The 13882-nt window shown below is 33.1% G+C and overlaps 1 long non-coding RNA gene and 1 other non-coding gene across 2 annotated transcripts in view; one reads left to right on the top strand and one right to left on the bottom strand.

The window, feature by feature from the left end:
* The window catches only part of LOC105485512 (uncharacterized), a 175769-nt gene that overhangs the window by 72772 nt on the left and 89115 nt on the right, over window positions 1–13882 (bottom strand). The window lies entirely within an intron of this gene.
* LOC112427386 (U6 spliceosomal RNA) lies at window positions 601–702 on the top strand. The gene has a single exon (XR_003018917.2). It is a non-coding gene; the product is annotated as a U6 spliceosomal RNA (small nuclear RNA).

Raw genomic sequence — 13882 nt, 5'->3', positions numbered from 1 at the left:
CTCCAGATTTGTAGATGGCATTTTCATGTTCACCTCAAACCCCTGTATTTGCACTTCTTTACCATACAATTTTTTTTTCACTGTTATTTCTTGCAACACAGACCATTCGGGATTTTTTTTCTCCCTGAAATATATAATTTAGAAATTTCTTTGGGTAAGAAATATTAGTGTAAAATCAAGCCTAGTTCATTGCAAACTATCATTATTTTACTTTCAGTATTAGTAGAGAGTTTTGTTGTGCCAGTGAATCTAGGTTGATAGCTGTGTTTTCTGTCATTCTGAAGAAATCACTCCACTGTCTTCTGGCTCCCATTATTGCTGTTGACAGCTTTGCTGCGGATCTGTTTGTCTATGATGTCATCTTTATTGCTGCTACTAGGCTCTTCTTTTCATCGAATGTCTCTTTAATTTTAATATTTATTATAATGTTTCATAGAGATGATGGCCTCACCAAGTTTATATCTCATCAATTCTAAGATTCCGTTTAAAAGATTTTCATAGGCAATAAGTTTCAGTCAATATTATTGAAATCTCAATATTACAAAAAAAGCAGATTTTCTAAAGAAGGAGGATTTCCTCTCACAAAAAAAGAGGACTATTGCTCACTTCAACTGTACATATATTAAAATTGGAATGATACAAAGATTAGTATGGCCCTTTTGCAAAAATGACATGTGAATTCATGAAGCATCCTGTATGTTTTATATATTTAAAATGTATTAAAAGAGTAGATAGATATTAAGTGTTCTCAGCCAAAAAATAAGAAAAAAAAAAAAACAAAAAAAAAAAACTCCCCCCAACTCCAGCAAAAATCTATCTATGTCAAGTGATGTAGACGTTAATTACTTTGATTTTGGGAATCATTATACAAGATATATCAAAATACTGTATTGTACACCTTAAATAATAATAACTTTTTTTGTCAATCACATCTGAACAAAGCTGAAAACAAAGCTGAAAAAGTACATAAAACTTGTTTTTTAAAAAATATGTGTCTTATTGGTGCTAGATAAAAGAAAATCTGTGTGGAATTTTTGTGGCATTTTTGTAAAACAAGGAAATCGTTTTGGAGAAAAAGATAATTTTGCCTAAGAATAATGTTTTCCCCTTTTTAGTCATCTAAATTAAATATTAATGAACTCTCTCTCAAGTCTGAGCAGGTGCTAGGCCATTTTACACTGCAAGCAAGCGAGAGGTAACAAAATGTAAAGAAAGATCACTGCTTTTCCCGTGAGCCCGCAGGAGGCGTTTCTGGCTTATTAGTTCTAACTTAATTATTACTTCTCCTACTTTGGGGAAACAGGTAAGATTAATGTTACAGAAATAAATATTGAAGTGATCAAATCAAATTATTCACAGATTTGTAGTTCAAATTTCACCTTGAAAATAACATCTCCATTTCAAAACATTGTCTTAAAAATCTAGGACCGGTTCATGCATTCATTCATTTATTCAGCATTCATTTATAGTCTATGGTGTAGACTATAAATCTATGACTGCTTTCTTGGATTTTTTTTTTTGACACCTACTGAAGAGATGAGCCACAAACACAATAGAGAACCAACTTAATTAAGAAAAAGAATATTACAGTCATTACAATACATGACTATAATATAAAGCAATTATTTGGAAGATACCTACAGTGGGGACAATAGTTATAAATGTATATGTAATTGTATTCTATGTTTTTAAACTCTTACATATTTAGATATTTTTCAGAAACCAGAAGTAGGTTAAGTAGAATTCAATGCCTTCCTTGAAATATTGATCTGGTAGTTGCAAATTACTGTAAAGTTAAACCTTATCCAAAGTCATTTTTGCTACTGCTTATAGGTTCGTGTCAGGCTTCATCTGTATTGTACTAAGCTCAGAAATAACCCAGCTTCCTACTGAGAATCCTTTATAATGAGAGAAATTTTAATCCTCAGCCTCCCACTGTAAGCTGTTCTTACTGTGAATTTGTCTCATTGATAATATTTTAGCTTATCTTTTAAAAAAGTAACACTTCATCTTTTGAAATATCTTTGATATTTTTGAAGGACTGCACTAAGGAAAGCAATGATTCATAATTTTCTTTTTTGCATTAGAAATTGTAAACCATCATGGCAAATGGTATTTAATACTCCTATGTATTAGTATTTTGAAGTTGAATTAAATAGCATAAAGTTACGGTTCAAATAGTGTAAAAATATTTATTACATATTAATTTTCATTCAGGATATCAGAGTTTAACTCAAAAATCAATGTATCTAATTCCACTGCTGGTTAATGAAGGGATGTGACTGAGAGTTACAGAGAATAAATACAATTATTTTTATTGACCATTTTTGTTTTAAAATAAGGATCTACGTGCACAGGGCCAGAAAATCCTTAAATTAGTTTACTGAAAAGAACAAATTTCCACTTCCAAAGTTTGGGTTTTAGTGTTAGACAGAATCACTTTCAAATGTCAACCCGACTTGCCAAGCCTTTGGGTAAATTTCTTCATCTCTGTAAGCCTCAGTCTCCCTATCTCCCCCAAGGTTTTCTTTTTATAACATGTAGTTAATGATATCATTCCTAGCACAGCCCCTGGCACATGTCTCAGCTACTTTCAAAGATTTCATTCCCCCCACATCTTTATTTCAGACAGGAATATTTTAGAGACTGATAAATTGGAGTGGTGAGTTAAAAATAGGTGGAAAAAGTCAGAAAGCCACCCCAGGCTAATTTTACTTTGCTTCTATGTGCCATGAAAATTGGGGATACTTATCTTCTTTTGTTTTAAGTTGTATTTATCTTTCTCTATCTTCTTTCCCTGGATCAAGTCTTCAAGCAAATACATGCATTCAAGTAAGAGGGCTCCTTGAAACTTAAGGCTGTCATTTCACTCAAGCCATAATATGGTAAGAATCACATGGATTTGATTTTGAATCACAGTTTTCCTCCTAGAACTTGTGGGTTCTGTTTTTTCATACCATAAATTAGGATAGTAATATCTAAATTATGAGGTCATTTTGAAGATTAAATTACAAAATACATAAATTTTTCCAGACAAGCAGAAACAATGCAAGAGATGCCAACAATTTTTAGTGTATATTATAGTTGAAAGTAAGGTAAAGAGATTATACCTATGTATATGTAGGGGAAAAAAATAAACTGTCCTCTACTGTTCTGAATTTTTATCTGGGACCCCTATAACAAAGGACAGATTAACAAGAAAAAAAAACCAAGAGTTTTATTGACATTAATTTCTTATATATATAGGAGATACCCAGGCAATAAGCAATTCTCAAAGACTTAGAACATCAGCTTATATATCATCTTCAACAAAAGACAATTCAATTTTAGAGATGTGACAAGACAAAGGCAAAGGACCTTAAGTCTTTAGGGGCAACAAATTGCGGCAAGGCAAATACAAGGGGAACTAATGGTAGACAAAGGATAATAAAGTTTGTTACATAGATTCCTCTGGACAAATAAGTCTTCAGGATAATAAGGGTCTAAGGTTGTCTTTGCTGACCAACTTTTGTCCTTCCCAGTATAAAGGGGAGAAGGGACACCTTTATAAATTTATGCCTTGCAAACAGGGTTGGGGGGAAAGAATTTTTTGTATCAGCTTCTTTTCAATTCTCTTCAGCTCAAAGTAATCCTTATGCCAAATGATATACTTTGGTTAGCATATTCTGCTATTCTTTATTCAGAACTGGCTTTAAGATAAACATTTATTTTCATGATTTATAAACAACTAGAAATAAAAACTAAGTTACAATAATTGATTTGCATTTTGAGAATCTATTACTCTTTGTAGAGGAAAAGTATTCATTAAATATTAAATTTGTGTTGAAATATACAAATAAATTTTTATTTTATGACAAAATGCACAATAATTTGCATGATTGGCCTTACATAATATATTTTGCTGTCTGTGTTAGCCCGTTTTCATGCTGCTCATAAAGAAAGACATTCCCAACACGGGGCAATTTACAAAAGTAGAGGTTTAACGGACTCACAGTTCCACGTGGTCGGGGAGGCCTCACAAGCATGGCAGAAGGGGAAAGCCACTTTTCACATGGCGGCAGGCAAGAGAAGAGAGCTTGAGACGTTAACTCGCCTTTTTAAAACCATCAGATCTTGTGAGACTTATTCACTATCACAAGAACAGCACAGGAAAGACCTGCCCCCGTGATTCAATTACCTCCCACCGGGTCCCTCCCACAACACGTGTTAATTTAAGATGAGATTTTGGTGTTTGAAGATGAATTGATATTTTCATAATTTTCAGCAAAAGTGGGAATTACATAGTAATAGGGCTAATGCTTATTGAGTGCTTACTATGCTTATCTGTTCAAAATAACATACATGTACTGTGTGATTTAATTTAAATGACACACATACATGTTAGACAAAAATAAGAATAAAGAAGCTAGAGAGACTGAGGGACAGAGTGTTTAATTAAATCCCCATGATTTAAGGCAAGGAAATAAAAGAGAGAAGAAAACGCAGGCAGTCTGATTCTGAGCTGGTAACCCATTGTAATACTGCTACCTTTTCTATAAATATTGATAGAAAAAAAGTGAACAATTCTCCTTATAACTAGATAATGTCAGGATTCAAACTTGAATTCTCTTTATTATTTATCTACATTAACTCATTATTGCAAATATCTGATTAACCCTTTTCTTTGTATACCTTAAATTATATGAACTCAGAAGTAGTCTTTAAAAATAAACCTTTTTTCCCCCTGGGTTAAAGCAAAACAAAAAAAAACATTAAACATTAACTTTGCCTTACTTTTAGAAAACTTGGTAAAAGTTACATACTCGAATGACAAATAGAAAACAGATTATGAAATATATGTGGAATTTTAATATATATAGTAGCTGGGATAAATGGTCAGTTGTAATTGCAACTCACTATGTAATTGGACAGTGAGGAGAATAACAGTTAAATCTGCAGGGGAACATTTCAGTTCACTCTTTTAAGTTGCATTTAGATTTATAGCAATTATAGTTTTAAACATTCTTGCTATTTGTTTTTTTAATAAGAATGAATGTGGCAAGTAAGTTTTAGAAATTATACATTTGATAAGAAAATGCACTATTTGAGATGCTTTTCAGTAGATGAGTACGGAATGAAAGAAAAAGGATCATTACTATTAGAAAAATAAACCTTATTAGTGCATAAGTAGCATTGGTTGTATTCTTTATGCTTAGAAGAAAAAAAACTCCATGGCATTCTTTGGATTTGCAACATGCTTTACTAATTAGCATATAAATAAACTATAATCTTATTTTGTGTAATATATTTTCTTTTAGGAATTGGACTTATTTTCTTCATATTAAAGATTCTTCCAATTTAACCACAGAACCTGAACTTACAACAGAAACTACACAACTCCAGTTTTGGACAGGATCCAAAAACCTTTAGAGTCACTCAGTCCATTTAACACTTGAAAAGTAAACCTGATTGAAGTCACCATGTGGCCATGCTCTGAGTGAATAACATTCTCTCTATGGACACGCATAATTCTCTCTAGGTTTAATACCAGTTATGACTTTGCCTCAATAGAATTCTCCAGGGCATAGATGCATGGTAGCTGTAATCATGCTTACTTTTAAAATATTAATATATATGAAATAAGCTTCAATATATGCAAATGAATAATAATGAGAATGTCATAGATTCACAAGGAAGGCAAAACAAAACAAAACTCTTAGTAAATAAAGCATTTTCATTAGGAACCAAAGAACTTGCTGGCTCAAAACCGGTGGTAAAAAGGATGATTTTCTTTAGCATGATAAAATATTTTGAGTGCAGAGGTCATGAAGAAGGGCATAGAATTCAATCAGCTGCATCTTAGTTATACAGCACACAGGAACGTAAGACTGTTTGACCAGTAATAAGGAGATTTTGTGTAAAGGGAACTACTTTGTTGAATTCAGTTCTTCAGCAGAAGCCCTATTTGGGTTTTTATATGGCTTCACTGTAATTTTATTCAAAGTTTTAGGAAAATCAAGATGAAATAATCTTCCTTTTTTACTGGTATGCTGCTAGAATTCCACACAAAATGTAATAATAAACATTTACAACTGATTGAAGAATATATGCTGGAAAATTAGGATGAGAACTTCTTAAAAAACCTTTATTTTAAATAATAGATTTAGGGGGTACAAGTGCAGTTTTGTTACGTGGATATATTGTGTATATGTGAAGCTTGGGCTTTAATGTAGCCACCACCCAAATAGTGTACACTGTATCCATTAAGTAATTTCTGGTCTCTCCCCTGCCACCTACCCACCTTTTAAAGTTGGCAATGTCTATTATTCTACTTTCTATATCCATTAGGATGACAGCATTTTAAGGAACACTTTCCTGATAGCATGCGTACATAGACAACATTTCAGGGGACCAGTGGGTCTCAATCAGGGACCATTTACTTCCTAGAAGATATTTGCTTCCCTGGAGACAGGTTTGATAGCCACAACTTATTGGGAGGGGTTGATAGTAACATCTAGAGGCCAAGGATGTTGCCAATCATCCTACAATACTCAGGACACTTCTCTACACCAAAGAATTATCCAGCCCAATATGTCAATAGTGTTGACATTGATAAATCCAGCAGAAGACTATTTTATAAGCATACAAGTTACTTTTATAACTTAAACCACTTAATGATTTGAGATTATTTTATGCCCATAAGTTTATTATGTAATGTATATATGTTGAGAACTAGTAAGTCATATAGATTTGAATTAGAAGGCTTCACAACATCAAAAAGCATTACCTTTTAAATAAATATTTTCATAAGCGACTTTCTTTTCTGAGCAGGTGGAGAATTCACTCGTATTTCTCGATAATTGATGTATGTAGCTTAACTAAACCTATAGTTTGTTTATTCTTCATTTAAAATACAACATAATCACATTCAAGAGTGCTGATTGAGAAATAAGAATAACATTTTGAGTGCATTCTCTCTGTGTTTTCAGGAAAACAAACACAGAATGTTCACTCCACAGGGACCTTTAGAGATCACCTATTCTAATCCTCATATTTTACAGATGAGGACAATAATACTCAAAAAGGGGAAGCATCAATCCATGATTGTACTAGTTAGCAGCGAAGCCAGGTCTACAGTTACTTTATATATCACTATCAAAATGAGGTCACGATTTGATGACTTCGTAAAATTGATTCTATGTATATTGAGATGTTATATTGAGATGATTTATAATGGAATTTTGCTCAGCTGCTATAGTTTGGAATTGTCCTTCATGACTGACATGACCTCTTTTGCCATCTAGATAAGATGGATCTTACTACATAATGATTTTTTTTCCTTCTCCAAAATGTACTTTCTTTGTGCTAGTATTACATTCCTACTGGAAATATCATTTTCAAGTCACAAGGTGCCATATATAATATTCTACTTTAAACCATACTATGCCTTTAAAATTGTACAAGTGTGTGCCTGTATGTCAGAGAGATTAGGAAGAGAGTCTCTAGAATTTCTTTCCTATCCACAAACACATTAATCTTTTACATTTGTAAGGGAAAAAATCTGCTTTCTATCCTTGAACAATAGTCTCCAATATAGATGTGCAGGGGTTTTTTTCTTTTTTTTCCTTCCTGTTGAGCTAATTCTCTTGAGTTTTGTGACTTCATATATTAATAGGGCCATAAGGCCAAATATTTTGCCAGTTTTAATTTTTACTTAAAATTCAAGACTACTGGTACTGTCTTTAAGTAGAGATTGTAAAATTTTTCAGAACTACCCATTTTTCTCTAGAGGAGATTGTAAGATAATATAGCATATCAGTTTGAAGTGAAAGACATTACAGAAGTTTGACCTAATTATTTGTAAAATTATACTTCTAATTGTGCTGAGAGTGTCATCCTAATTTATCACTACTTTATATAATCTTAAATAATATTGTTTTATCAATGCTTTCATTGAAGCTTTTTAGTAAATTAAAGCCTCATATGCAGGAAGCCACAGTATGCTATCTTTTGACAAAATGAATTCTTCCATTTGCATAGCCTAAACTGAAATATATAATCAAAAATTCATTTCATAATCTAGTAACCGAAATGTATTAGAAAAGATTCAACCTGTTAATGTTACATTGGCCTGATAAGAAGGCCTTAACATTTAAGTGGCTGCTTTATCAAGGAAAATATTGTCATATCAGCTGATTGTACTGTTATTTTACAACTATCTTCTGGTTAAAGATAATTTTAGAAGACACTACTAGTTAGATAATATGAGAGATAATAGTAAATTTTCTCTGATGCAATGTTCTCATTTTTAGTAAACCAAACTGAGTTATTTCAAGTGAAGTATTTCGAAGTTGATGCCATACTTAAGAGCAGAGCTGTTACCAGAATGTCTTCAAACTATCTAGGAATTGAGTCAGTTGATTCATAGCACTTATTTCCTTCCTTCCTAAATTGAAGGCTAATCGAGAAATAAGACACAAGAGTCAGTCAGATGGATATAAATGTATAAACATAAAAAAGTATAGGTCACTTTAGATTTCTGTTTAAAAAGGTTTGGGTATTATTCTTTCCTATTCCTACATTATCCCCATTTTCTGTACTTGGGAATATCTTGGAACAACCCATATATCTGAGGAAAAGACTGTGTCTGCAAAGCAACTTGAGTTTTCAAGATAGCTGCCTCTTCTGGTTGAGGTAGGAAAAAAAAAAGCAAATATTCTGTAATTGAAAACTTTCAATGCTTTAATTCTACAAATTCAAGAAATATGAACCCATCAGTGAATGACAGTGTCTTGTTATCAACCAGTCAGGTATTCAGTAAATACAGAAATAAAAGCTGGTGAGAGTCATAAGGGGTAATATTCTAACACAAGTACCTTCATTTGAAATCAGAGAGAGGGAATGTTCCCACCAACACAATATATTCCAATAAAATTTATTTTACTTAATTGATTGACTATTCCCAGATAAGATACTTTTATCCTCCTGGTAGTAACTCATAAATTTTTTATCCCCTCAAAATGAGGAAAAAATGTCAATGTGTCTTCAGGGATTCCACAGATCTGCTGTTCAAAAATGGTTATGTGCTTGTGAGGGATATGGAATTACACAGACAAGAGAAATTAGCAAAATTTGAGTTGATTATGATGTGGAAAATATTTACATGAAAGCACTGATTTTTCTCTCTGTTTAACATTTATAAAAAGAATCAAGAGTGTCTTGATTAAAGGCTTACTTTTGTTTAGATCTTAAAGCATTTTTTTTAACTTCTGTGCTATTCAATTATGCTAATGTAAATGCCCATTATGAGGTGCTTTTGGATTTTTGGAATTTTATGCTCATTTGTCTAATGAGTCTCAGTGAGGTAAATTCAGACAGACTGTAGAAGTATACAAGCCACATCCTATATATTTCCCCTAAATTAGTGAAGATACATACAGGGAGATAAAGAGAATAAAAGTGAGAAGATGAATTTAAGTATTTGCAGTTTATTTTTGAGTAATTTCAGTAGAATACTAGTTAACTATTTCATCATCTTTTTTATTTCTATGATGATACAGAATTATAATGTTGTTAAACCATCTTAAAGGAAAATATTTGATAACAAATGATTATTATAGAATATGGGATCCATGGTTTATAATAATGTTTTCCCATTTGTGCATATTTGGTAAAATAATGCCTACATTTATTTATCTGGATAATGGACAATGTCAGACATAACACAAAGAAGCAACAACTAGACTAATGAAATGCATGTTTTTTTAATCGACCTCAATTATTTATTTGTAATACTTTGAAGATATAAAAAGATTGAAGGTGCTTTATGTTTCTGGGTGTGACTACAGGAGTGTATGTAATTTAGATTTCAAGGCATTAAACTAACATACTCCGCTTCACAGGCTGAAGAAAAAAACATAAAAACAAGCTGGCCATTAGATCTTTACGATTCTAAACCAGAATATTCTGGCATGCTGAGGATTAGTCTCTACATTTACCTACAAGAACTAAAAAGCACACAGGAGACCTTGTAAATTGCCGTCCGTTCCAGGAGTGATCCCGGGCCCTCCTTTTGGCACCAGACACATATTTCCTTGTTCAAGTGGAGCTCTGTGTGAGATTTCATGACCAGAGTTTAGGTGTGGGTGGGGAGACTTCTGCTCTGAATCATGGAAGATGGCAGACAAGTATAAAAATGTACATTCTTCTTCAGTTTTGAAAATAGATATAAAATAAATGAACATTTTTATATTTATCTATATTTGCTTGGTAAATAAACTTCTGGTGAAGCTCAATATGCTTCCTAGGAGGAACAGAATTAGATGTATAGAGAACATCCATCCTTTGTGTGCGTGTGTGTGTGTCTCTGTCTCCCCTCTCCTTGGCAAAGATCTCTCTGTCATGCTTCCGCACAGGACAGTGAAGGCTCCGACCAGGCTAAAGAAGTGTGGGTTGGCAAGGCCATGACCTTATTAGAAAAGCCTCTCTCTGAAGTCTCAAACGACCCTAATACCAGCGTTGAATTTGCCTGAGCCTGTCCTTTCTGATTTCCCCCAACACATTACATAGGAGCTCTCTGTCAAATTTGGTGCTGCTGATAATGAGCTAGTCTCTCAGACTTTTGTATTAAATGCAACTTCTCCAGGAAACTTCTTTAAAGTGCACAAGAAAAATACAGAGAAAATTGAAGACTAAAGGGAATATGTTTTTGTTCTACAGCAATACATTTACCGTGCAAAGCAATGTGTTTATCTATACTTATGCTTTTTGCTTCTATTCTATATTAACCTCATCTGATTTATGCTAATTTTTGCCCAAAATGCCAACAGAAGCAGAGTTAGCGTCAGACAGAGTATTTGCTTTACTATTACTCCACCTACTGGAATTGCCCTTCACTGACCACGGATTCCTAGGACTGAGACTTGAAAAATGTGAAGAGAAAAGTATTTAGAATTATTTCTACGCATGGAAAAAACTGTTTTCTTAATAGTGGTTTATTTAATTTGTTAGTAATTTGACAAGAAATGAATAATTTTACAGTTTGAGCCTGCTCAGTAACAAGATACGCTGCTTTTATTATTTTACATTCTTAGATTCTGAGTCCTAATTGCATCATGTAAAGATTCTTATTTTGATATTAAAATACTGAATTATGTATTATATAATAGGTATCATTTGCTTATCAAACAGGTATGCATGCTTTTGTCATCATAAAAATAAAATGAGAATATAATATGTATTAGCTGAGGTTTCAGAAATGTATTTACATAAAACAATTCTGGAGGAACCGACTTGTTCCTATGCAGACTAGTCCTATATATCAAGGTAATTAAAATAACTTTTGTTATGAACATAATATAGGAAATTTTGAAGTACTACAAAGTATAGAATCTAACTTAATAGGCTTTCCAGTTTATTTAGATTATATCATGGAAACCCTCACCTATATACATATTTGCATTTATTTTTAGAAGCAGTTTATCTAATTTTCAATCTTGGGGTATCTGAAGAACACAGTATAATTTTATTGCATTTAATTAGAATTTAATTGGAGTTAGTCTCAAATATGACGTGTATATGGAGCACCTAATCGAGCAGGTAATTTTCCATGGTCAAACACATTCAAAATTGTATCTTAAATTAACATGGTGAGGTAAAATATTCTGGGATATTGCCAGTTATTTAGCTCACTCTACTTTACATTTTATTTACAAATGAATCAAAGTCAGCTGGATTTATGTATAAAGTCAATTTGAAAGTGATATCTCTTTTCAATCATGTGGAAACAAATTGACTGATACTTAACTAATACTCAATGATGTGGGTGTACCTGTACGTGTGTGTGTGTGTTTATATATTGAACTCACATATTGTCAATCTCCACATTTTCATTATCTTTTCTTGACTGCATGTAAATCAAAATAACAGGACAGATGACTTTATAATAGGATATAATGTCATTTTGGGCATCTTTTAACATATTCTTCTAACCAATAACTTAAGGAAGAGACTATTAATTTGATATTTTAAATTATTAAATAATTAAACAGATTAAAGGCTTCTATTTTATATTCTAGCAAGGAAAAAAGTTTATTTCAAATTAGTTGTGGACTAGCGTAAAAGATGCAAATAACGTGATCATTCATTACTGTCATAAGAAGTGTGGCAAAAATAAGAGATGGTCCTGTGTTGTTTTTGACTTAAAAAGTACCCTTGTTTGAGCACATAATAAAATTAAATTCTTTTCCTCTGCAACCCAATAAAACATGTACCAAATGCAAGTGAATCAACACAGCTGGTTGCTAGCATTATGATTCGGGATGCACTAGTTTGGATAAAATAAGAACTGGCCTGAATCTCTGCCCAAAACTTGAACTAAAATGACACTAAGCAAAAGTTAAAATAGTTTCTGAAACTCATTTTTTTTCTTCTAATTTCATATGCCCAGTTTTTACAATGAAAATTTGGGGCGATCATGTTACTTGATTAACTTAAATAGGAAGTACTAAAAATATCAAATAAAACATATCCAAAATTTAGTAATCCACACTTAAAACCCTAAATTGGATGAGTTTTACTGTTTTCAGTCAATTCCTTTTGGGGTATTTTTCTCTTTTTCTCAAGTAAACATAAAAAAAATTTTTACTTTATCAAAGACAAAAAACCTTAAACATTTAAGTTTTCAACAAGATTTTTGGGGAAGAGTATCAGATGTTTTATCGCATGCCAATGTACATTTTGTGTTATTTCACATTTCAATGATTATCACAGCATTGTTTAGACGGGCCATGTTCTGAGTAAATTGAATAAGCACGCAGCTGCCTGTTCTGCAATATGGATGAAAGTAGGGGTAAGGATCTTAATTAAAAGAAATGTGATTCAAGGTTGTACATTAGTATCAGAAACCCATTTGCCAAAAGAAGAATTGATACAGATGAGTAATCTAGAGGAATTTGCCTTATAAATTTAATTATCAAGGTTCTAACACTGCTACTTGTACTATCATTCTCTTAAACTGGGACTCAGTAATAAATTATGAGCCCAGTCATAACACTTCAGTCTTCTTCCTCCTACTGACCAATATCTCAGAATAGGGTCACATGAATTATGGCCAATCAGCAGTTACTGGAAATATAGATTTTTAAATAGAGCCCGTAGAGAACCTCTGAGAAGCATATTACCCCTTGGACCAGAACAGGCTGAAAAGGTCGAACACAACTCTTCCTTTTTTATGGGAGGTGGTCAGCAATGTTCCAGAAAAGAGAAAGAAGAAAATGAAAAAAGTTAAAGAGAAAAAAAATAAACAAATAAAAAAGAGGCCGGGCGCGGTGGTTCACACCTGTAATCCCAGCACTTTGGGAGGCCAAGGCGGGCAGATCACGAGGTCAGAAGATGGAGACCATCCTGGCTAACATTGTGAAACCCCGTCTCTGCTCAAAATACAAAAAAATTAGCCAGGTGTGGTGGCGGCGCCTGTGGTCCCAGCTACTCGGGAGGCTGAGGCAGGAGAATGGCGGGAACCCAGGAGGCGGAGCTTGCAGGGAGCCTATTTCTCACCACTATGTTGGAGCCTGGGCAACACAGCAAGACTCCATCTCAAAAAAAAAAAAAAAGGTGATGAAGGGAGAAAGAAAAAGACAGGATGAAGGATGACGAGTGATAAGTAGGAAGCAAAAAATAAGGGAGAAGAAAGAGCAAGTGAAACTCAAGGAGAATGAAATACAAAGGAGGAAAAATAGTAAAATAGTAGCGGTTTCTCCAGTTTCTTTGATTTTTAGTTAAATATCTGTCCAAGACTGTGAGACAAACCTGACCTGAGAGAGGTCTCCCTGCTCCTCCTAATCCGGACCCCAGCTTCTAGGATTTTTCTCTCAGAACCCTCCTCACTGCCCACAGTCACAGA

Source organism: Macaca nemestrina, chromosome 2 (genome assembly GCF_043159975.1).
Source record: "Macaca nemestrina isolate mMacNem1 chromosome 2, mMacNem.hap1, whole genome shotgun sequence".
In the NCBI taxonomy this organism is placed as follows: Eukaryota; Metazoa; Chordata; class Mammalia; order Primates; family Cercopithecidae; genus Macaca; species Macaca nemestrina.
This window is presented reverse-complemented; position numbering and strand designations above follow the sequence as displayed.